The sequence below is a fragment of the Sciurus carolinensis genome, chromosome 12 (assembly GCF_902686445.1).
Source record: "Sciurus carolinensis chromosome 12, mSciCar1.2, whole genome shotgun sequence".
Classification (NCBI taxonomy): domain Eukaryota; kingdom Metazoa; phylum Chordata; class Mammalia; order Rodentia; family Sciuridae; genus Sciurus; species Sciurus carolinensis.
The window spans coordinates 33,611-59,203 of record NC_062224.1 but is presented as its reverse complement, the minus strand read 5'-3'; the positions used below and the strand labels follow the sequence as shown (position 1 = coordinate 59,203).

At 45.0% G+C, this 25,593-nt stretch overlaps 1 long non-coding RNA gene across 1 annotated transcript; it reads right to left on the bottom strand.

The window, feature by feature from the left end:
• Window positions 1-14,544: 14,544 nt before the first annotated feature.
• Window positions 14,545-16,225, bottom strand: LOC124962113 (uncharacterized). The gene is made up of 2 exons (XR_007104425.1): window positions 15,662-16,225; window positions 14,545-14,774 (listed from the first exon to the last, which is right to left on the bottom strand). It is a non-coding gene; the product is annotated as an uncharacterized LOC124962113 (long non-coding RNA).
• Between the last annotated feature and the right edge of the window lie 9,368 nt (window positions 16,226-25,593).

Genomic DNA, 25,593 nt, shown 5'->3' with positions numbered 1-25,593 from the left:
AGAGGTGGTGGCAGGATTGGCTTCTCTGAGGGGATGACATTTGAGCAGAGAGCTGAAGGAAGAGAGGATGTAGACATCTGCAGGAAGGGTGTTCCTGGCAGAAGGTTCAGCATAAGCAAAGTCCTTGACTTGGGAACAGAGAGTAGCAAGGAGACCAGTGAAATCAGAGCAGAGTGAAGGAGAGTGATGACGAGATCAGAGAAAGAACAAGGTGCATCATGCAGAACCTCATGGCTGCTGAAGTCTTTGGTTCTCACTCTGGGTAAGATGGGGGCCTTGAGGGAGTTTGGAGAAGGGGAGGAACATGCACTTGTGGGGGATGAGTGGGAAGGAAGCAAGGATGCTAGGTCATCAGGCAAGAGAGTAGAACTTCTGCCTGTTCTTTGTAGAGTTTGGATTCTGGGATGGGACCCCAGGCCCCAGCCTCCACTCCCTGCCAGCAGGGGAGGTGCTGCAGAATGCTCCTCCATTGAATGAGTGCAGAACTTCCAAGGGGACATTTCTGGGGCCCCTGAGGTCTGTAGGATTGCCTCAGTTTAGCTGCATTCATCATGTTTGTGGACTCATGGGGGCAGAAATTCTCCTCATGAATAGCACAGTCTCATCTTGATGCATTTTGAGATTTTTCAGGGCTCTGGCAGCACAGTTTCTGGGAGCTTGAGATAGTGTTGGGCATCTCTGGGAGACTTGAGCACCCTGGTTCTCAGTGGTGAGGACAGCAAGAGGAGCCTGGCTTTCTTGCTTCCTTGTGTCTCCTGTGCCATCCAGCTGGATCTCTCTGTGGCAGCTTCATAGAGTGCTACATGAACTGGTGGGAGCATTTTGTCATGGGTTAGCAGGTTTTTAAGGACACTTTTGTCACCCCTGTGGACCTATAATTGCTTAGACTGCAGAACCCTGATGGGACAAGATGGCCTGAGTCCTTGCTCCCAACTCTCTGTCCCTAACAACCCAGGTGAGTCCTAGCAGATCCCTGCTCTGCCAGAGTCCAGCCCTAGCAGGAGTCCATGGGTTCCACACAGGTAAACGGGGCATGGGGGAGACAGCATCAGCGATGGATGGAGAATGAAAGACACAGACTCTAGTTCTGGTGCAAAGTGGTTCCCACTTTATTCTGGAGAAGGCTGGGTTTATATACATTTTTCTTCAGGCTATAATGGCAGTCTTGTGGTTAATGAAATTAAAGAAGTTTCTAAAGCATAGGCAGAAAACAGCAACCTTACAGATTATCCTTACCTAATCACAATTGTTTTAAGAATATCTAACTATGTCAATGAGCTAATACAATGTTTATTTCCTTAATATCTAAACTCTATGTGACCTAAGACTATTTTTATTACTCTCGTGGTTAAAGCAATAGACAAGTAATCTCATGTGACCACCTCTACTAGGTCCATCTGGTTAATATCTAAATTGCTGAGTTAAGGGCTACAGGAGGGCAGTGGTCGCAGTGGTTCTCATGGCCAAGTTTTTTTTACTGAAGAGATTACATTGTCTTATGTAGCTCTGTTTTCCAGAACAGGGCATTGTGCACCAACATATATTATAGGGGTGACCTATTCTTTGTAGGAAGTAAGGAATGTTGTGAAACCTTATTCTTTTACCCCACCACCACACATAAACAAAACCATCATTAGAATTTAACCAGCCTGTTGGAGACAAGAGCAGATCTATATCTATTTTCTCCAGAGGCTTTCAGGGACTCATTATACATTTTGACTTTGTTATTGGTAAAGACCCATTGTCTTTCAGATTGTAGGTAATATTTTCTGGAATTTTTGTTGTATTCCCCTCATCCCCTTAAGCAATCCATTCAGACTGAAATGAGTAATATATTATCAGAAAAACACAGCAGAAAAAACACTATGCTCTGGAGCAAAACATCCGGCAATTCCCTTTAGGATGAGCCTTTGCAATCATCCTCCAGAGGATCTTTGTCAAGCACTGGATGGAATTCTGGACACCCCCGCACTGTTCCTGTTTTCTAAGCAAAGTAGTTTGCAGAGCTGCTGGAGTCAGCACCTCAGCTCCTGGGATTGACTGGTGCCACCCTCTTTGACCAGGTCCTCCCTGTTTCCTCTACTTGGAATTTTCCAAGTCTGCATTTAAGACTTAGTAAAACTAGGTAGCTGATAAGGCTTTGGGAGTCTTGCTCCCCTGCAGAAAAACCAGGGCTCAGCTAAAAACATCCTAAGGGAATAAAGGCCTTTTAAAAACAAATCAGAAACCGAGCCTGTTCTATGAACCCTCTCCTTTAATTTTCCTCATGCCCTGTGCAGTGAAGAAAACACCTTCTCTTGTGGATTAGGAAACTGGGCACAGAATGGCAGGTGACTTACCTAAGATCCCAGTGACTGTGAATGGTTCACCAGGAGTCTGGATGAGACCTTGCTTTGCATTGCTCTGCAGCTGAAACTGACAGCCACACGTGGCTGTGACCTATGCTGGGAGTGTGGAGTCAGGCAAAGGGCCAGATTTGGAATCACAGTCCTGTGTTTGAATTGTGGTCCTGCCCATTTAGTAGCATTCAAACCTCTGAGGTGACAGTGTCTTTGTCCCCATGCAACAGTGCTGCTCAGCTGTTACAGCTGGGCCATCTGTATGCAGGAAGGGGTGCTTGGTTCACGCCATTGGGACCAAGATGAACTCAGTCACAGGGGGACACTTTGCTGCCCTCGGACACAGATGACCTAGCAGATACTCTCAAAGCAGGAGCAGGCTCCCCCTGGGTATGCCCTAGGCTTGGGGTGCTGCAGGCTCCAGAGCTGTGCTAGAGGATGAATGGAAGGGGTATTTCTTGATGTTCAAAGGGAGGAAGTCCTTTGGTAGGAGCCTACTGGCCTGTAATGGAGTTGCCCTGAGCCCCTGGGCAAGAGGAGACTGGGTGTGTTACCGGGAGAGCCCTCCACATGCAGTAGGGTAGGACCTCCAGGAGGAAGGTAGGCTGTTCTTCAGGGTGTGGGCTGGGAAACTTAGATGTTCTGACTGGTGTCTGGGAGTGGAAGGAGACTGGATATGTGAGGGAGTCATGGTCGTATCCCCACAGTCTCCATGGGTGACTCTGCATGGAGGATCAGCCTGAAGCACCCTTATGCCAAGAGTAAGCACCCTATATTCAGTGTCCAGGGAAGCCTCCTTGTGGGGGACTGTTTGAGGGACCAGGACAGGATGTTTAGTGGTGGTTCTGTTGCAGGAACCACATCCCTAAGCCCTGAACATCCCTCCTGGGTCCCGGTAGGCTGACCAGACCTCACCTGTTGGAAACAGTGCCTGGCACCTATTTATAGCAAGTCAGTGAGCCATTAACCAGGGCCAGGCTGGCAGCAGATTTGGAGGCCTTGACTTCTCCTTATGCCTCACTGCCCACCCCTAAGGCAGGTTCAGAGGGAGGAGCTAGTCCTAGGCCACCACTTTGTCCTTTTTATCCCTGTCTCCCCTCCCTTTTGTCCTTCCTGGTGTTGCAGGATGACCCCAACCCTGGCTCAGCTTTTATTACCTGTGCTGTGTGGCAGGAAGATGGGAGGGTGGTCAGATCAACCCTGTAACAAATGTAATTCATTCCCCAGCCCTGGCTGAGCTCCTGCAGTGCTGGGGAAGCTGGGGCGACCACAATGAGCACAGGGAAGGCCCAACTCTCCTGGAACCCATGGTCTAGATGTAGGGACCAAGAGGGGTCAAGCAAACATGAAGAAATAGGATGAATTCAGAAATAGTTGAGGAAACGGCAAAGGGGAGAGAGAGGGCCAGGGTGGGCCTTGGGGGAAATCAGGGTAGGCTTCTCAGAGGAGGTGCCATGGGAACATATGGCTTATTGATGTAAAGGAGATTCTGGGCCAAGAACTGGGAATGGCAGAGCAACGGTGCTCAGGCAGGAAGCAGCTGGCAGCCTGGGGAAAGCACAGGGGCAGGGAATGAGTTGGAGAGAGGTAGGGACAGGGTGGGGACAGACAGGGAGAGGTGGGCTCTCCTGACCCTGAGTCTTCCTTGAAGGCTTCCTGGTGAGGTGGCAGGGAGGGTTTCTGAGCTGTCACCATCAGACCCCTTCTCTGCAGGGACCCCCAAGACCCTTGCAGGACAGGTTGTGCTGAGCATGTGGAGAGGTTGTTTGGAAGGAGGTGCTGGGTCTGTTTGCCCAGAGTGCTGGCTGTCTGCCCACCCCCTCCCCCAGTGCAGAGCCAGTACACACACTTCTTTCTCTTTTTTTTTAATAAACAATTTTTTAGAGGAGTTTATGGTTCACAGCAAAAATGAGGGGAAGGTGCAGAGATTCTCCAATGCCTAGATCCCTGCACATGCACAGTCTCCTCCACCAGCAATGCCCACCAGAGAGGCACCTTTGTTACAATTTAGGAACTCACATCATTGTCACCTGGAGTCTGTGGCTTATCTTAATCTTCACTTGTAGAATGACCTGTGCCCACTTTGCCCTCTCCCTGGGCATTTCCACTCCCTCACATGCCCCCAATGTTCCACCTGTTCATCCTGTCCCCTGCCAGACTCTAGTGACCACTGATCATTTCCCTGCCTCTTTAGCTTTCTCCCTTCCTGAATGCCATCTCATTGGGTCATATGATCTGCAGCCTTTGCAGATCAGTCTCTTCACTTAGAAATAAGCCTTGAAAGGTGGAGATTTGTTCTTGTTAAGACAGTTCCCCTTGGAGAACTTCCTTGAGGCTGGAGAGAGGTGGGAAGTGCCAGGTGTAACGGGAGAGCTTGACTGTGAAATTGAGGCCCAGGGTAGAAGTGGAGCTGACAGGTGCTCCTGATCCTGGTTCTGGGAGCAGGGGATTGGCCATGACCATGATGTTCAGCTGCAGTGAGCTGGGAAGCAGGCTCATTAGCCACCTGGGCAAAGCAACATGAAGCCACCTGGGGCTAACTGGTGCAAAGTGAAGTCTCCTCACAAGCCTGGTGGGCTTTGCCTCCCCAGGTCAGCAGCCTCATTGGGAACTTGGGAATGGTAACAGTAACACCTAGATTATATCCTTGGGCTGGCGTGGAAATGGGAAACACCCACTTCTAGGAAGCACCCATGGGGTCTTTTGAATGAGCGAATAAGTGATCCTACTGTGTTCCAGGCTTGGTGTGGGACAGATGAGCCTAGGTTTGAATTCATACCCTGCCACTTGAAGCTGAGTATTCTGTACAAATCATTTAATCTGTGACTCAGTTTCTATATCCATAAAAGGGGAGTGTACACATCTCATTGAGTTACCATGAAGAGTTGAAGAAATTGTGTCCCTAAGCCTGGGGCCAGAAACAAAGTGAATACTTCATAGGTATGTTCTGGTTGGTGCTAGTAAAACAAATGTATGGACACTTACTATGCAGCAGCTATTGTATTCAATTCTGGAAAGGAACTGTGACCTCTCCTATCATGGGAGGTAAGTTCCAGAGCCTCCTGCAATGCCAAAATCATTGGATGCTCAAGTCCCTTACATAAAAGAGCAGAGCATTCACACGTATACTAGGTCTGTCCCAAATCATCCCTAGATAACTTACAGTACCTTATAACACCTAAAACAATGCAAGGGCTGTATGAACAATTGTTATGTTCTGTTTAGGGAATAAAGGTGGGAAATTAAAAAAAAATATTTTCAATTGTGGTTGATTGAATCTGCAGATATAGAACCCTAGGATATGGAAGGTCAACTGATCATCTTATGCCTGATATTCAAAAATGAATATCACCCATTTCACTGGTGGCATAGGTAAAGCCCAGGGAGAGGATGAATTATGAGGTACCCAAGGTCAGGCCTGCAAGAGCTGGGATTGGAATTCTGGGCATCTGGTTCCAGAGTCCAATGCACATAATCATGCAGTGGAGGCCTGATACTGGGCACTTGGAAGATGGGGACACCATCCACTTGGTTTGGGGGTCTCAGAGAAGAATGAGGAGATGGGTGTGACTGGGGAATTCAGTCAGAGCCTGGAGGCAGATAGGAGTGGGAGGGGAGCAAGTGAAGGGGACTTCATAAGGAAGGCCAGGAATTGGGAATCCTGTGGGCCAGGCAGAAGGAAAGACACCTGTGAGCAGGGTGCAGGGAGGGTGAGGGATGTGATTTGGCAGGAAAGGAAGATTGGGCCACACCATGCAAACAGCCAGGTCTGGCAGGGTGGCACCATCCCTCCACCCTCCATCCTCCAGAACTGCATCTGTCAGTGACTTGAACTTCCCCAAACACTCCCTCCCCACTGCCACCTCTGACCCTCTTCCAGGCCCTCCTAGCACTCATCTCCTCCCTGCCTTGCCCACAACAAGTTAAAAATCTCAAGGTTGCCAGCTCTTGCCATATAGCTCTTTTCCCTGCACTGTGTCCTTACATGTGTTTAAATTTGTTTGTTTTTGTTTTTTTGTGGGTTTTTTGGTAACAGGATTAAACCCAGGATCACCTAACCACTGAGCCACATCCTCTATCCTTTTTAGTTTTTATTTTCAGGCAGGGTCTTGATAAGTTGCTTGGGTTTCGCTAAGTTGCTGAGACTGTCTTTGAGTTCAAGATCCTCTGGCCTCAGCCTCCCCAGCTGCTGGGATCACAGGTGTGCACACCACACCTGGCCTTACATCTGTTCTTAACTTGAACTCCAAATCAGCTCTATAGGGGCAGCACAGGCTATCTCTGTTTTAGAGTTAGAGGAACTGAGGCCCAGACAACAAATTTCTCCTTCTACTTTAGATCTTGAACCATCACTACCTGCAGGAAGCTCTACCCAATCTCCCCACTATGCTCTCAGGTCTGGCTTCTTGGTTATTTGTTCCCAGAAAATCATGTTTCTAGCTGTAGAGATCTGGCCTCAGGTCCTCACTGTTCATCCTTCTGCATGGTCTAGTTCATGTCTTCCTATCTCACTGGGCATGCAGGACACACCAGAGAAACACCGAGTGATTGAATGACAGTTGGGGTTCTTGAGACAAGTTTCAGGAAGTGGTGTTAGCAGAACATGGAGTAGGGTGTAGGAAGAGTCTAGGAAACTTCTACAAGGAGGTGATGCCTTGGCTGGAGCTTGAAACCTACAGGTGGCAGCTGGAGCACACAGGATGTGACTTGACAGGAGGCCCTGCATGAGCAAAGTCATAGGCATGAGCACCTGGCCCCTGCCACCTTTAGGAACCTGGGTTCAAGACCAGTGGTCAGGTAGCTTGGAATGTGGGCCTGTGAAGGCCTCTGCCCCCATTCCATAACCCCAGGTGCCACTGAGACAGGCAGGGTGGCACCACCTATCCTCTGTTCACCCCACTTTCTCCAGTGGTTGCTGAGGGGCACTCAAATCTCCCCTTCTTGGCCCCACTTTGTTCACACTCAGGTATTTTTAAGGCCACCTGCAAAACCCTCCAGGAACCCTGACTTAGCCTCCTGTCCTCTGTGATTCTCTTGTGGAGGTAAAAATCAGGGTCCCTGCAACTCACAAACTTCACTGACTAAGCATCACTTACCCCACCCTCATAGCTCTTCCTCTCCCCTACCAGGTGCCAGTCACCTGAGCCCAGGTGGGTGGACTGGGGGGATCTGTGTCTGGTGGAAACATTTGGCCCTGAGGAGCCACTTGCAGCTCTGGTGCCTTTCACCTATGACCTTGCTGTTGCATTGGTTCCTGTTGGTCAAATCCAGTCTTCCATGTCCACCTTTAATCCAGGAGTGTTTCTTCAAAGAATTGTAAACAAAACACAAAGGAGACCATGCGATTTAGATGCTATGCGACTGAAAATAGGTTTTCCAAATTCAGCAAATAAAACTAATTTGCCTGAGTCATCAAATAAAACTTCAGAATACCCAGTTAAACATGAGCCACAGAGCAGCAGTAATGATCCATGCGATGCTGCATGCAGACTCTGAGAGATACTTTTGTTAAAAAAGGATCTCACATATTTCCAAAGTTTAGATTTATCTGAGCAGCCCATATTTTATCTGGAAGTCCTACCCCAATCCTGAAAAATTTGCTGTCTGATCATTTGTAGAAAAACTTCAGTGACCCTGGTCTTGAACTTTTCAGTGTGATTTGGAATGAAGGAAGCTTGGGACACTTGATGGAGCAGAGGGCCATGAGCATGCACTGCTGGTGTTAGTGTTAGGAATATAATCATAGTGGTAGTCAACATACATTGAGTGCCTACTGTATGACTGTGACTCAAGGTCTTCCTGGGAGAGGTGGATGTTAAACAAATAAGCCCAGAGATCTTTGAAGAGCATCAAGCCATAAGTCCTCAGGGAAAGGCTAAAGCAGCATGGGAGGGCGGAGGTGGCTTGCAGAAGGTCATGTTTTAGACAGGGTGATCAGGGAGCCTCTTCAAGAAGGAGTCATGTATGGACCACTGAATGAGGGGGCAAAAGACTTTGCTGTCTTGGGCTCCCACTCCAAACACTTATGGTGTGCCTGGCCATGTTTCAAGCTGGACATGCCTTGCACACAGACCCTCCCACAGCATGCCTGTCACCACCAGGAAGCAGAGGTCTGAGGTCACCCTGCAAGTGGCAGAGCTGGAACCTGCCTGGCAGTTCCTATGATCTTGTTCCTACTTGTGCCTCTTGAGTGTCTCCCTTGATGTGTACCACCTGTGTGCTGGGCCCTGATGGAGTCCCTAGGCCCGTGTTTTCCATCAGGCTTACAAAAGTCCTGCACCCTGGGGCCCAACACAGGTCTTAGAGGGGTCTTAGAGGAATAAACAGGGCCCAGCACAGAGAGGCAGGGAGAACATGAACTGATTGCAAACCTGGCCAGACTGAAGGTGGGTAGCATGTGGGCAGCTTCATGACTGGCCTGGTTTCCCTGTCTGCCTTAACTCCCTTCTGAGACTAATTCTCCTTTTATGCTCTTTAAACATTTGCAGGAGGAGGGAGGGAGTGAAGGAGTACAGCCTGGCTTCTGAATGGAGGCAGGGTGGGGTGGGACAGGTGCTCAGAGGTGTGCAGTGGAGGGGTGGGGAAGTGCCCAGAGGAGGCCACCTGTGCCTGCTGGCCTGTGGCCAGAAGCTCAGGCAAGAGGGAGTAGCACTGAGCAACTTCCCCACAATTAGCATTCACCACATGAGCACATTGCATGGGCCAGGCTGTGAGCCCAGGAGTCCATGTCTTTTGAAGCACATGTGTTTGTCATGTGTAGGTTGTAGGGCCCGTCCTGAATCAGGTACTTTCTCCCTGGTCTCAGCCCAGCCTCACATCTGTAGGTCAGACTGCTGCTCACAGTAACATCACTTGACATACTCCACATGAACTGGGAATGTGCCCAAAGTCACACAGATAGTAAGTAGCCAAGGATCCAGACCTCTGGACAGTGACTCTGCATTCTGGACTCTTAGCTTTTCTCACCTGCTTCCTTACACCTGTCCTGAATGCTCATGAGGTGGTTCCAAAAGGAGTGAGCTCCCCATCATTGGAGGAAACAAGCAGATGATGGAGGGTCTTGTAGACAGGATGCCAAAGAGTAGTAAATCTTCCTGACCACTGTGACCTTTGGTCCCCTCTCTGGAAAAGGCCCACAGGGTGTGGTTGGCACAATTATCCAGGCAGCCCTACGTCAAGTCTCCTGAGTTACAATTCAGTGCTTCCTTTGCTTCCCAAATTGGAGAGACTGGAGTCCCTTTTCACAGGTTGCCAGGCATCTTGGATTTCAAGATGATCCAGTACTGGGTGGGGCTGGAGATGAAGCTGTAGGTCAGACCATCACATAGACCTGGGTTCAAGCCCCAGCTGTGCCCTTCCCTGGCTGTGCAACCCTGGGAAATTTGTATAAACCCTCCAAGCCTTGGTTTTTACATCTTGTACTTCTTTTGATGCTGGGGATGGAACCCAGAGCCTCAAGGTGCTAAACACATGCTATGTCACTGAGCTGACCCATATCTATGCACCTTTAAAATAAGGATAATAATTAGTACTCTTGCAAGGACTGACTATTCTCTACAAAGTACCTGGCACATAGTGTGTGCCCAGTAAGCCTCCTCTCTTGCTCTAAGTTAGGGGGTGGTGATAAAAGCATTTATTCTAAATGGTCTTTGCTTTCAGCTATGGACAAGATATCCACTAGAATGAGGCCCTTGGTTTGCCCCCTGCTGCCTCTGTGTGTCCACATGTGGGTTATCTTTTAAAATCAGTGCCTCAGTTTCCCCAATAATTTAGAAATAACCTTATAGAACTGTGTTTACACAGTGTCCCTGGCACATAGTGAATGCTCTGAAATAGTGGGTGGTGAACACTGTCATCATAAAGCCCCTACTGTGTGCAAGTCCTTCCTGCTGTTTCCCATAAAACATCTCATGTAGTGCTTGCTGCAGCCCTGGGAGGGGATAGGTCCTCCTTCACAGAAGAGCCCCAGCAGGGCATAATCCAGCTGCATTTATGCAGGACTGAACTGGCCAAGCTAGGGTAAATGTGCAGGTCTGGGCGGCTCCAGAGTGCCACCACCCCCACCTGACAGCAGTGGGATTTCTGGGGTGAAGCTTAGAAAATCAAGTAGGCCTCCGTGAGCCAGGTTGCCTTGTGACCATCACTGCCCCCAGACCATCCCAGGGCCCTCTAATCCAAAGTGCACCAAGTCCAAGCCTAGGGGAGAAAATGTTGAGCTGGATCCTGGCTCTTACTCCTCTAGGGCTGTGGCCCCTGTCCTGGTGGCCCCTTTCTCCTGCATGGAGAAAGCCTCTCAGCCACCTTCTGTGCTAGGCATCTGCTCCTGGTGCTAGTCACCAGTCTTTTTAATTTCCTCTCCTGGCCTCAGTCGGTCAGCTGGTTATTAACTTCTGGTGAGAGCTCCTATCTGATAGCTGGCAAACTTGGAAGTGGGAGGAGTCCTTACCTGAACACATCCTTGGTGCCTCACCCTGCCCACGATCTATCCCAGGTGAGAGGTTTGGAGTCAGACAGCCTGGACTCCTCCCTACTGTGTGACCCAGGGATGGGGTTAAACCTGAGTTTCAAGATCCACAGCTGGAAACAGATAGCCTTCTCCACTCTGCAGGCTTTGGACTTGAGACAGTGTGGGTGCATACAGTCAGGGTGCAAGAGAAAGCATATGGTCCCCAAACTCAGCACAAGATGGCAACTTTAACGGAAGGACTGTTGACAAGGTGGGGAAGGATGTTGGAATTCTGACAGTGGGGACCCATGAACAATTACCACCCTTGGAGCTGAAAGGGGTTGGAAGGAGAGGTTACCAGGAGGCCAGCTGTGTGGGGATGGCCCTGCAAGAGTTCTGGCTGCCGATTCTTTCCTCCCCTGGGGAAATTGGAGACCGCTCCTTGTTCCAGATTCAACCTTTTCCCTTCCCTTGCTCCTTCTCCATTCCTCTCCCTCCTCTTCCTCTTCCCCACCAATTCTCTAATCCAGTTTAGGCATTCCTGAGAATCACCTGGAAGGCTTGAGAAATGTCCCAGAATTTCCAGTTCAGAAGTTCTAGGATGGGACCCAAGAATTTGCGTTTCTGACCTGGTCCAAGCGAGGCTGATGCATGGGTCTCCCCTTTGTGTATGTCTGTGTCCTGGTGCCCTCTTCTTATGAAGACACCAGTAATTTCAGATTAAGTCCACCCTAAGGACCTCATTTTACCTTAGTCTCCTCTGCGAAGATCATATCTTCAAATATAGTCATGTTCTGAGCTGCCAGGAGTTAAGATTTCAGCATATGAATTTGGGAGGAAGATGCAACTCAGCCTATCACAGGGGGAGAGGTGACAGATTTCAGGATCAGATTCCCAGGGTTGGAAGGGAAAGCAAGGGCAGGAGGTGGCATTCTGGAAAGTGGAAGTTGGGTAGATCTGTGAAACCTGAATGGTAAGCAGCAGGCTGAGGGCATTGACTAGAAGGTGTCTGAGCTAGAACTTTCCAAGCCTAGATCCTTCCCTCCTCCCTGAGCTCTGAGGAATCTTACTGCTTCCTTCTGTGGACATGGAGCAGATGGGGTCCAGTGCTCCCTGCAACCACCAGAAGGGAGGACACAGGCAGGCAACAGAACATGTGTCAGAGCTGCTTCATTGAGTGACAGGCAAATGGCTGCCTCTGAAGAACAGGAGGACCTTGGTGGAAGGGTGACCATCTGCTGGAGAAGGTCTGCCACTAGAAAGAGCTGGAGTCTGCACCTTTGGGTGGGAGCCACATCTGCACAGACCCTGAGAGCTGTTCCAGACACTACCACCCAGGCAGGAAGGCTGGACTGTGACACACAGTAGGCCAGCCTGGCCCAGTCAAACAGTTTTGTGCAGAGCCAGCACATTTATCAATTACTGAGTACCTACTGTGTGCCAGAACTCGGTGGATGTTGACACAGTGGTAGAGCTGGGAGTCACAGAGTGCTTGTCCTGATGGGGTTCAGAACCTGTAAGGGGAGTAGGTGCCGACCAAAGCATTTAAGTCTGATAAGTGTTAGAAACACAGCCACTGTGGGAATGCTAGCAAGGGAATTTAATATCCTGAATAGGTGACATCCAGCCAGGGTCAAAATAGTGGTAAAAGGAGGCAGGTGAGGTTCCAGGCAGAGGTGACATTTGTAACAGGCTCACTATGTGCCAACCTCTACACTTAGCACATGATGTTCTGCATCTTGTTCCATTCTCCCAGTATCAAATAGCCAGGGTTCAGGGAGGTGATGTGATTTGCCTGAGATAACACAGCTAATAGCTACAAGAGCCAGGATATGACATCTGGAGTCACAATGGAAAAACTCTTAAGTTGGAATTCCAGCTCTGCCCCTTCCTAGCTCTTTGACATGGGGTGGGCTACTTCACCTCCCCGAGCCTCAGTTTTCACATCTGTAAAACAGGCCAGCTCCCCAGGGTCTTGCTGGATTTTCACACTTAGAAATGCTACAGGCAAGACCCAGCTGGAGCTCACTGAGCTTGAAAACGAGGAGCTCTTCATGGGGTTGGTGCCAACAGGATGGAAGGGGTGGTGCAGTGGGCCAGCTCTCAGTGGCCTGTGTTCCTCCAGAGCACACAGTCAGGGATGTCCTGAGCTCTGCCTTCATCCCCAGGAGTCATGCAGATGGAAGGGAGAGTGGGCAGTGGGACCTGGACTGCTCTCAGACAGGTGCATACAAGTGCTGTAGGGTGAGCCAGCGACCACAGAGAAGGGACCCATTGACTGGGGTCACTCTGGACTTTGCTTCCCCCACCCTGACCTCACAGCCCAGTGATTCAGAATTGGGCATATCTTTGTGGTCTTTTTTCAATATCCTCAGTCTCAAGGGCCCATAGAGGAGAGGGGCTTTGTTTAAGTCCCAGAGTGACTCTGAGCAGATTGGGATCTAGAATCCAGTGAAACCACCAGAGGGTCAACACCACAAGCCGAGTCCTGTGTGCCTTTTCAAACTGTCCCCTGTGCTTTGTACACTGGGGAATTCATGAAATACTTATTGAGCGAACAGGTACAGTAAGAAAAGCCCACGACCTGGGGTGTGACCAGAGGTGGACTTCTATCCCCTCTCTGGGCCACCCCACCTCCCTAGGCAAGTGCTTCCCCTGGCTGAGCCTCCATTTTACAAAATGGGTTCATATGGTAGGTGCCTGAGTGGGGATTTGAACCTGGTTCTGTTGGATTCCAGGGCTGATAGTCTACATCACACCTCCTGATTTATGTACCAACCATTCACTCATGGAGATCTTTATTGAGCACCTACTATGTTCTTGATATACTGCAGTGAAAACAGGAGAGATTTCTGTCCTCATAGAGCTTGTATTCTGAAAGGAGGTTGCCGACAGTAAGCAAATAGAGGAAAAGAACAGGAGAACAGGAAGTGTGGTAAGTACCCTGAAGGGGATCATTTTGAAATCTCTTTATAATTGGCTGTGATCATTCACTGAATTAGGTCATGACTGTTTAAAGAATTATTGAATACTATGATACAGCTAACTTGAAGAACAGTCTTAAATTATAATTAATAAGTCAGAATTTAGGTCAAGAATGACTGGGTTCTAATATAGATTCCTCCATTAATGGTTGTTTGATAATTAATAAAATAACCCCCTAATTTTCAGAGACAATAACCCCAACCTCAAATTATAAGAATTCAGTGAATTGACACATGCAAATAATTGAGAACACTAGTTGGCACGTTGGGTTTGCATTCAAGAATTCAAGAAACTCAGAATTAAAAATACTTAGAAAATAATTGTAGTTGTACCAAATCTGTACAAACTGTTTTTCTTACTAATATTCCCTGAACAATGGAGTCTGAAAACTGTTTACATAGCATTTATATTAGGTATTATAAGTAATCTAGAGATGATTTTAAATATACTGAAGAATGTAGATAGTTTATATGTAAATTACATGTAACTTTCTATAAGACTTCAGAATATTGGTATTTGGGAGGGGAGGGTTCCTTGAACCTACCTCCCAGAAATACCAAAGAGAACTGTGCTCACTAACTCTTCCCTGAGGACCATCAGCTTCATGGGATTACACACCCACACTTGATGTCTGGTCCTTTGACTTTGACTCTGTAAGTGCTGCTTGCAATCAAAGGAACTTTCAGTTCACATTATCCAATGCTGCAAACTGACCTGCTAATTATTTTTCAGTAGCTTTTTTGTTGAAATAAAACCCACATGCATAGAAATACACAAATTATATAGGTATAGCTTTATGAATTTTTGCAAGATGAACACAACCATGAAATCACCACCAAAAACAAAGACATGGACCTTTCAGCAACCCAGCGGTACCTTCTCGATAACCCTGGTCAGGCATTACTGAAGTAGCTGGTCTCCTGTCTTTTCCACAGAGATTAATTGTGCTGGCGTGCTGCTTTTAGACTCATGTATTCTTCTGTTGTCTGGATTCTTTCATTCAACTGTAAGTTTGTGGAATTAATTGGTGTTATTCAGTTGGCTTTTCCTCATGCCTAAGAATCAGGTGTTCTAATTGTTCACAAAATTCCACCCATTTTCCTTCAAAGGACTATGTGATCGTTCCCATTTTGGACCACATGTTCACATGATTCAGCCCGGAGCCCCCCTGCACTGGATGAGGCTTTCATTCCTGCACCCCACCCCCTAAAAATAGATCTACAAAATGCAGAGCTGACCCTCTGGACCCAGCCCGGCCAGCAGCTGCACCTGCCCAGGCCCAGGGGACCCAGCAAGCACTGGCACAGGCGGCGGAGGAGGGGCTCCCAGATGGACCCCACCCAGACTGGGGGGCATGGGGTGTGTGTGGAAGGGGCTCCCAGATGGATCCCCGCTGGTCGGGCATGGTGGAGGGGTGGAGGGGGCTTGCAGATAGACCCCCGCTGGCCCAGCACGGTGTGGGGGTGGGCGGGCAGCTCCTAGGAGCGCACACCCTGAGAGGATCAAGGTCCAAGGTCCGCTAGCTGCCTAACTGTGGGTAGGGGAGCTCAGCCTGGCGGGCAGTGCAGCACTTGTCCCCTAAGGGGACACTTTAAAATGACCCCATCATGGGAAATTCCAGAACACTTTAGACCCTTTAGCTACGACCCTCCAAAAAAGCCTCTCGAAAGTCCCCCTGCCAGGCATTGTCCTTGTATGGTATAAAGCTGCCCGCCTCTCCCGTTATAGGAATTTCCCGCCTCCCAACCACTTACTAATCTGCGATCTGCCTGCCTCTTCCATTACAGGAATTTCCGGCCTCCTCACCTACTGTCAATCTGCTCTCCGCCCGCCTCTTACGTTATACGAATTTCCGGCCTCCCCACCACCTGTCAATCTGCCCTCTGCCCACCTCTTACGTTACAGGAATTTCCGGTTTACGCTGGTGCCAACTTCCTGCCTCTCACGTTATGTCCTAACATGCTATTGGTTCATCAGTCAGTCTGCAAGAATTCTCCTCCAAGATTGGTTCCTTCCAGCCCGCGAGATTCCAATATCTAGGAGGAGCCATACGCCATCTTTCTCTTTTTTTCCTTTCTTCTCGCCCAGGTGGATGTGAGTGGTCCGCATAAATAAAGTCTCTTGCGTGACATCTCGTGTCTGCGGAGCATTTTTTCTGGGAGCTATTGGCGAGCCACAACTGAGCCAGCGACCCCTAACAGTCCCCAACCTAGGAAAGCAAGCTGACAACGCCCAGTACCAGATGGCCCAGTCCCTGGGGTGTGGTGGGGACCTGGAAGCGCCTGCATGCCCAGGACCTCCGCAGGGATTCACCCTGCACCATGCAGTGCCAGCTGCTTGCAGGCGACCCCTCAGGGGTAGGAGGGCGGGAGGAAGGGCTTTGCTCTTGCCGGATCTCCTCCCGCAAGCTCCTCGGGCGTAGAGCAGGACTCCAGTGGTTTGGGTTCCAGACGGGGCGAGTTCGCAGTGGGTGGAGCCAGGCGGGGGCGTGCCCAGCCCGCCGCCCTTCTGCGCATGCCCAGCTCTCAGGCGGTGCCGGGCAGGGACCGCCGCCCCCTGATCCCTCCGCTAGCGCCAGAGCTGCTGGGTCCTTGGCCGTGTCCGCAGCTGCGTTGGCGTCCGGTGCTTCACAGCTGAGGAGACCCAGTGCCTGCACACGAGCCTGGCGGCCCTTCGCCTTCGCGTCAGGCAGCCACCTTGCTCTCAGAGGAGGCTGCAGGGGTAACGCCGCCGCCTGGGTAAGGTCGCCCCGGGGTAAGGCCTCCACTCTGTGGGGTCTCGGTTGGTGTGTGCTGGGGCAGCGGGCGTGCGTGGAGACCGACCCTAGGGGTCTGGGCCTTGAGGTCGGGGATCCTAGACAGAGAGGCCCCGGGGGTCTGGCCTAGCTGGACGGGACGCCAGGGACTCCGGGTGTGAGGCCCGCCCTGTGCCGGGGTCTGGGCTGGGGACACGGAGGCCAGGGACCTTGCAAAGGCCAGGCTGCGCGTGCTGGGCCGCTCCTGGCTGGGGTCTGGAGTGGAGACCGGCGAGGCCGACGCTGGCACGGGGACCCCGCTCCCCAGCCTTTTCAGATCCTCACTGACTCTCATTTTGTTTTGCTTTGCTTTTAATATGTTTTCAGCTGTCGATGCACCTTTGTTTTACTAACTAATTTATATGCGGTGCTGAGAATCCAACCCTTGACCTCGCACGTGCTAGGTAAGTGCTCTACCCCGAGCCACTACCCAGCCCCACTACTCTTTTGGTTTTGAAGGAAAAGCTTGCAAACGACCTAGGGCTCTGGATGCCTGGGGCTGGGAGGGCCTCAGAACGTCGAGAGCAGGGCTGCTGTTTTCTTCCTTTCCCTGGCTGTGTGAGCGACTGTACTCCTGTTGGTGGTCAGTGCTGCGCCTGTCCTGTTGCTTGGGATGCTTTAAACACCAGCTTAGGGAGCACCCAGGACTAGAACTCAGGATTTTCCTTTCAGTTATTACTTGTTCCCATATTTCCTGTCTTCATTTTTGAGAAATCATAACTGTGTTTTGAACAAATTAGAAGAATTTGGGGTAGGGAGGAATGCATTTTTAAGAATAGTTGTTTTTTTCAAAGTACTGTTAGCTCTTTAAGAAACAATGAAGCTGCCAAAAAAGGAATCAACTACCCTCTCCCCTGTCCCCGCATATTTCCTTTTTGCTGGGTAACCACACTTCAAGTGCTTTAGTCATTCAGGGTTTTTTCTTTCCATGTGTAGTATATTTTTTTCATATATTCTTTTTTTTTTTTTCATATATTCTTTTATTGGCCAACTATAAACCACAAATATCCCTCACTTTTATTAACATGCCTCATTCTTTTTAAATCTCCACAATTTTGAAGTTATTTTTTTATTGCTGAACTTGGATTATAAACTTTCTATTACCAGTTGCTTTTCAAAGGCTAGTATTTTGAAACATAACATGGCAAAATTTCAGAATGTCCAAGGCCAGATGTGATACTTTTGTGTGAAACAGGCTGAGTAATCTGTTTACACAAAGCTTAATGGTTAGTTTACATGTGGCTGGATGACTTCATAAAGAAGGTTACTAAAGAGTTAACGTTTTTTTTTTTTAGTACATTTTTTCTAATTTACCGTATGGTCAGATGAAAACATTTAATTCCTTGAATATAACGTGGCCAATTTTTGAAAGAAAGGTAAAGCAGAAAACCAGTAGTGGTGTGGGAGAAGCACCTGGTTTACATATTTTTAAAAGCAAGCCATAGAGAGTAAACACAGAAGTGGAAGGATGTTACTATACTGCTTACTATTAAGAAAGGAACCAAATCCCTGTTGCATTCTGTATTTTGTGTGCAGAGAGCTGGAGGCTTTGTTGGTTTAGTTGCTACATTGTGCTTTTTAAAGATGTACTCTTGTGTTCATCTTGGTGCTAGTTTCCTGAAATTTCAAGGGAAACAGAACTGAGAAAAACATAATCAGTCTGCATCTAAGCATGTATAGTCTGAAATCTTACTCTAAATTGCATAGCATTTTATGTGGGAACTGTGCTTGAAAAGATTCCAAAACATCCATAGCATTTTAGTTCTTGTTCTTGATAAGAGTAGCTTTCCCTATAACACCAAAAGAAGTAGCATTTTCCCTATTCTATAGATTAATAAACATGCTCACAGAGATTAAATTGTTCAAGATCCCATTGCTTTTTAAATAATGATGTCTGCATACACTCACATGTACTCAATCCAAGAACTTGCATTTTTTTTGCTCTTCCTTTTAAGCAGATATGACAATTTATACAAATTACCTTACAAAATTGTTCATCTTACTTTTCTTTCTTTAAAATGGCAAAATAGTGATACAAATAATAATGTGCACTGAAAATTGTCTAAAGGATAAATAGCCAGAAACTAAAATAGTATCTTTTTATATGAAGTTTCTGATAATATTATTATTAAAATATTAAACTTGTTTTTATGCTGTTAACCAAAAAGGTGAGGGATTGTGTTGCTTTAGTCACTGTTTTGTGCTATGATAAATTTGCAGTTGTAGCTCTCATGACTGTTTCTTACAAAGTTGAATAATCTCATTAAGCATTTTTTAATGGATCTATTTGAACTTATAATATGCTAATATGTTCAAAAGAACACAAAGAGGGCCATAAAAAGTATAGAAAGACTGAAATTGCTTATTTAATTTTTGATCTTCTAACAGTTTCTTAAAATGCATCAATAAGATGTGTGTCATGATATATTATTTTAATTTGTTTTAGGTTTTTAGCAGATGTGACAATCGTGTAGTGTAAAAAAAATAAGGAAAATACTGAAGTTAATAAAGTATGACCAATATGTACTTGAGAAGAAACCCACAGAGAGTAAAAGATTTAAGCTTTTATTGGCAGTTCACGATGACAATTAGTCATATCTAAGTAGCATATCTGCTACTGATTATCTCTTAGCTTATGTTGTTTTTTAGTGGGTTTTATAGTTGTTTCATGCATAGCAAAATCACTATACAGTATTTTAAGACTGCTGACTTTTAGCTATGGAGGGGGATGAGGCCAGGAAAATATTGCTCTTTTGTGTATTTTCACAAATTAAGAACTATCTTATTGCTGGTAGAAAGGAATTGAAAGTTTATTTTCCAGTTTGACCTCATTATCCTTTTGGGGACTGGTATTCATGAGCAGTCAGAATCAAATCAACTATTTTTGGTCCTATGAATAATTTAAAAAAACATCAGGGTTGCTCTCTAGAGTTTAAAATCTACTGGAATTTTTTTCTTTGTTAGAGAAATGAACGCAAAATTTATTAAGTCCCTAAGGCACAGTACTAGACTCCTGTTTAAAAATGGATTTGTATTAAGTAGCTACCGTGCAATGGCATAAAGAATCTGTTCCCTGATAATTCTGTTTTTGTTAAGATTAAAAAAAAGAACAGAAAGGGTGGTGGTAGAAGGGGGAGGGTCTGAGAATTGGTTGTCAGAGAATGGGAAAGTGGTTTCTACCAAGAGGAGTAATTGGTAGAATCAGATGTACCAATGGATGGCAAGGAACAGGAGAACTTTCTTGAGTTACAGTTCCTTGAGCTTCTAGATACTGAAAAAATAGGTAATTAAAATCATTATCATATATTAGTTTTCTTCTGCTGGGGATTGAGTTGGAATAAGTAACACTTCTGTAAATTGCAAGCTCTTACAAGCTTCCTGCAATAATCATGTTACCGTAGGTCCATTCATTTTGTAATCTGAAGTGATAATGAACATTGAAGAGCTGTGGAATGTGCAGTGCTGTGAAGTCCTATCTTCTCCATGCCTTCTAGAAGCCAGCACCTCCAAATCGTCCTCCTGGGGCCTTTGTTCAGGTTCTCTTTCCTTCCAGATTTTACCTGTTACCTAGGGTTTTGTTGTCATCTTTCTTTTTAGAGTTGAGTTTTCTCTTCTGGTGATTCCACAGCCCCATGGTTTCTGCTGTTCCTCTCTTCCCACTTGCCAAGCCTCCGCATTCTGCATGACCAGTCTCATTTTCTTTTCTAATCTTCAGATTTTTCTTTTTTATTCTTCTTCTTGATAAACACTGGATGGCTGTCATTTCATTACTTTGAATCAGTAGCTTTGCAAATTTATTCTTTTTTCTCTAATTTCCTCAATTATATTAATGAACTTCATATTTTATTAGTCATTCAGGCTTAAAATCAAAAATTCATCTTTTTTATTCTGTATTTTTATTGGTGAATTATTGCTACATATGGTGGTGGGGTTTGTTGTTACTCAAAAGGTCACCTTGGATTTTTCACTCTCTCCTCAAGAATATGTTGTTGCCATCTTATTGTATTGTGCTTCATGATTTTTCTTGCTTCTTTCCATTCTTCCAGCAATCATACAAATCAGAGAGTCCTAATCTCTAGGGCTTTCTCATTCCACTCATTGTGCATACTGCTATTAAAGAGTCTACATGCGTCCTTGATCATCATAGTCTCTGCCTGATGACAGAACAAAAATCCTGAAACAATTATTGGCTGTTTATTAATGTCAGTCATAATCTGAGTGCTTTATTCTCTTTTGGCCATCCTAATTTATGTTGGTGTTTGCTGTGATCCCCACTTTATAGGTGAAGAGTTGGAGACATCATGAGCTTGACAGATTTTCTAGTGGTAGAAGAACTCAGAATTGAATTTTAAGCTTGTCTCCTTGAAAGTCTGTGTTCTTGACCACTATGTGTTTGTTTTTCTACATGAATTGTCCCCAGTCCACTTTTGAAACTTAGTTCTTCTTATGATCAAACTTAGATTTCAACATATGTCCTCAAAAGAAAGTAAACTTTAAGTTTTACTTTACAGTGTTTGGTTTTTGTCCGTTTTTATTTCTTACAATTTTTTCTTTTCTCTCTCTTCCATGTGAAAAGTTAGCTCATACATAGTCATGCCCCACTGCTGCCTTTCCTGTCTGTGTAGTAGTAAAGTCTGTTTTTGTTCCTATAGCTACTTGATCTTTGATACTTTCTATTCTTAATTTCATTCTGAGTATTCTAACAGTTATAATTGGAGTATAACATTCTGGAAAGTAGAAACTGTTTTATTGTTTCTCTATGTCTCAGTAGATGCTCAGGAAATAAGGGTAAATGGGTATGGAAATGATCACTGGTAAATTAAACCTCTCTTTGGCATTTAAGTAGTGCTTGAGTTTAGCTGCTGGATGTCTCCCTGTTTCTTTTACTTACTTGACACCCATCCCCCCCCACAAGTTTATTGGAGTTTTGTGTCTGTAGCAACCAGGTTTTCTTTTTGTGGACTGCTGTATGAGTTCTTTATTTTTCAGATTGCTGAGTGTAAATTAGTATCAATTGTTTATTCAAAAAATCAGTTTATGCATATGATTTCTTGGTATTGTATATAAAAATGCTTAAAGTTAACAGTTTGCATTTGATTTATTTTCCATGTTCTAGAGTTGGACAAGCTTTCTAATGAACTACAATATTCTAATAAGTTGACTTCACAGTTTCTTTTGTGTTTATATAGGATATGAAAAATGGAATAAAACTATTGACTGTGCTGTTTTATTCCTTTTGGTGATATCAGGAAGGTCCCACAAAGATTATACATCACTTTTCGATACCTGAAGAATTCATATACAAGTTTAGATTTATGTTGATTTTTTATCATGGTTATCATGCAGAAGTTAGTTTTTTCTCTTATTTGCCTTTGCAGTCAATATTCTGTTAATTTAAATTCTTAATTCTTGCTTTGGTAATAAAAATATATTGCTGTTAAGGATCATGAACTTAGTATAGGTTGGTGACAGTGATGGGGGAGATGTTTGCTTTTTGGATAGCTAAAATGCATGACTAGAGTGAGGTTGTGAGGCTAATCAGTTTGTCACTCTACCTTCCCTCAACTTTATAAAGGTAATCACAAGCACTACTTTTAGGTTTTAAGCACATTTAAAATTTTCATTGACTTAAAAACAGATGAAATAGTTACATGCTTCAAATTGTAAGTGGTACAGAAATTGTAGTTTGAAGATGTCTCTTCCTTAATCTCCTAATTTTTCTACTGGGAGGTAGCCACTCATCTCTGTAATAATCTAATAGAAACTCTTACTTTATATACATACACGTAAATGTGAATTAATTTTCTTTTCATGTAAGTAGAGATGAGGCACACTGCAGATTTTTACTTGCATTTTTAACCTGAATGTATCTCTTAAATTCCATATCAATGTATAAGAACCACTCCATTCTTTTAAAAATACTTGCAACCTCAAAGTATGCTGTATATAACTACAGTTTTAGATTGTGTATTTTATTTAACAATATTTTGTACTGATGGACATTTTGGTTGTTTCTGTTTTTTTACTATTATAGCTATTGAGGCAATGCACTGAAGGAAAAGAAGAAAAAATTTAAAAGTAAGTGATCCTTCCCTGTAGGGAAGAATAAAGTTTGAACTGAAATTATTATGTAGGGGTGAAAATGTATGATTTTTTTTTTCATTTATTTTAAGAGTCCAAACTTTAAGACTATATAGCTGTCTACTGTTAATATTTTAAATTTATTTTAAATAGACTTTATAGTACAATGTTCTATAGTTAAAAAATAGTATAACTGGTTGAAGTGTGACTAGACAAAAAGTTATGACACGATTTGATAGACTGAAGGGTGAAACAGCAAAACCTGTTTGTTGAGGTTTGTCTTTTGTGTCCCTGTTACAGTCCTTCCACGTTATATGGTAAGAGCCCTTCTGGATTGAGGGTTTTACTGTCTTCTCTCAGACAAAGTGGGACCGAGAACTTCTTTATGACCAGCCTTAACCCAGAATGGCAAAGGGAGTTTAAAGTAAAATATCTAGGTTGTTATTACTGACCTAGGGAGAGAAGCTTTAGTTCTATGACCCACCTTGGGGAAGAGGAATTCTAGTTTCTGTGGCCTGCCTTGGGAATAAAAAAAGGAGTAGGAGAAAGAACAGAAGTGAGAAAGAGAATTTGCTTTTGAGGCTAGCTGGTGTCCTTAAGTTCAAAGTGCTCATCATGCAGAAGTACCATTCTTTGCTGTAGGTTTTGCTGAGCCCCACAACATGTTTCTTGGTTATCCCTTTTGTGTATATGTGTGTGATTGTGAGAGAGAGAAAGAGTTAGGAGAGCTGAAGCAAGTGATGTCCTAGTGAGCTTCATCCCCAGCCCCCTGCTTTTAAATTATTTGTTTTGAGACAGGGTCATGCTAATTTGCTCAGGGTGGCCCTGAACTTGTCTTCCTCCTGCTTCAGCTTCTGAGTAACAGGGATCATATGCCTGTGTTACTCCAAGTGACTTTTGGTTTCCTTTCTGGCATGATGATTAGTGACCTGGATGGAGAGAAATATGGGATCATGGAAAGACGCTTTTTAGAATCTGTTGATTGAAAAGGTGCCACTGGTGATGGGTAGCAGCTTCCATGATCAATTGTTTATTCCTCAAGGGTCAGCCCTCCATGCATTTAGAAGTTCAGCGCTTTGAAATGATAATGACCTGGAAGATAATGTGTGAGACTATCACCTATGTTATGGTTTCCATGGGGTTTGCTCCTCAGTTGTCCATGTGTTGGAAGCTTGGTCTCCTTGGGGAGATCTGTGAGGTGATAGCACTTTGAAGGGGTGGGGTGTAAGGGGAGGTTCGTAGGTCATGTAGGGACTTGCCCTAGAAAGACACTGAGTTAGTTTTCATGTCACCCCTTGGTAAGATCTAAAAAGTGTTAATTCTTGAAATGCTTTGTTATTATTAGTGAGTCATTATACAATCCTTAGCCTGACCCCTCCCAGCTCTTTGACTTTCTGTTTGGGGGATGTAATATCTTTTCCTATACAGGGTACTACTGTTGCCATCTGCCATGATGTGTGATGCATCAGGAAAGAAAGAAAAGCCTTCACTACAAGTGAACTGGTGCCAGCACTATGCAGTTCAATATCCAAAACTGAGGGTTAAATAAAGCTCTTTTCTTTATAAAGTTAGCCTATCTAAGGCATTTTGTTATGGTAATGAAAACCTGAGTAATTCAGCTGGTAATAGTGCTTTTAACATGGAATACCTGTTTGGGGATGAGCTAAGATTCCCCAGTATCATCTGGAAGACAATGTCAAGGCCTCCAATGCAACATATTTTATTTTATATGGTCATTAGCTTTTTTGAAATATAAATTTATATGACTAAGATGAGATTTAAACTACTAAAATAAGTGAACTTAAATTCCTCCTGCAGGGCTTTCCATCCATGTCTGTTCTTTACGGGTTACCAGAGTAATGATTTCTCAGTTTGATGCAACTCCTTTCAGCCATTCATGTATAAACAAAGACAGTATGTTTGCCCGGTCTTAAGAACTCCAGAATTCTCTTGAAAATAACTGTTGGGAATGATGAAACTCAGAATCTTAATGAATAAAGAGGTGAAATAAAATGATGGGAAAAAAGGTAAATCAACAGTTCATGTTCTTTGACTCCTTCCGATCATGGGTACTATAAATACAGAGTATTGTTTTGTCAACTGTATCAATGTCTTAGCTTCTGTTAGATTGTTGATCAGGTCATGTCTGACAGGCATTTTCCCAAGCTTTGTATTTTTCAAACAAGTAATAGGGAATTTGAATGTTTTTCTGATAGGCCTCAAACATTAGTTTTTAGTTGTTTATGTACTATGCTACTTCTTTTGAGAGTGGTATTTATGTGTTGTCTAGATTTGACCCAATGTGACTTAGATATTTTTTTAAAGAGGTCTTGAGAGGTCTTGTTCTTACCCATTTATGAACCACTGTGATTATCTTTTGATCCATTATATTGTAGTAGATGTTGTAAACCTAGCAAATATAAGGTCATTTATTTAGTTTTTGATTTGTTCCCCTACAATAGCAGTAGGAATTCACTGTAGAAAGACTTTAAACTATGAGGAAGAGACAGAGTATCAGCAGTGCTACCGCCCAGTGGTGGTATATCCTTTAATTCTAACTGTTTTCATGAAATCATAAGTATGAAAAAAACAGGCTTTATGTCCTGCTGCCAAATAAACGTAGATTTAGTGATAAAACTATGAAAAATATGACTGACTGGATTTTGTAGGCCTAGGAACTTGCACTTTAGTAACCCAGGTTGTGATAAAGCCTTGACTTAATATGTCAGGGAATTTCTGCACATAAACGACTGACCACTTTGTGATTAAACTGTTGGTTAAGGAAACCTCAGTTGGATCAGTCAGTGTATCTCTATAACTGCCAGTGGGTAAATAGTGTAGAACTTTTGTTGTGGTAAGTGTCAGTGTATCTTGGTAGCCCATCATTAAAATACTAAACTTTATGGGTATAACTGTTGTAAAGTCTTGATTAGAATGGTCAAGACCCT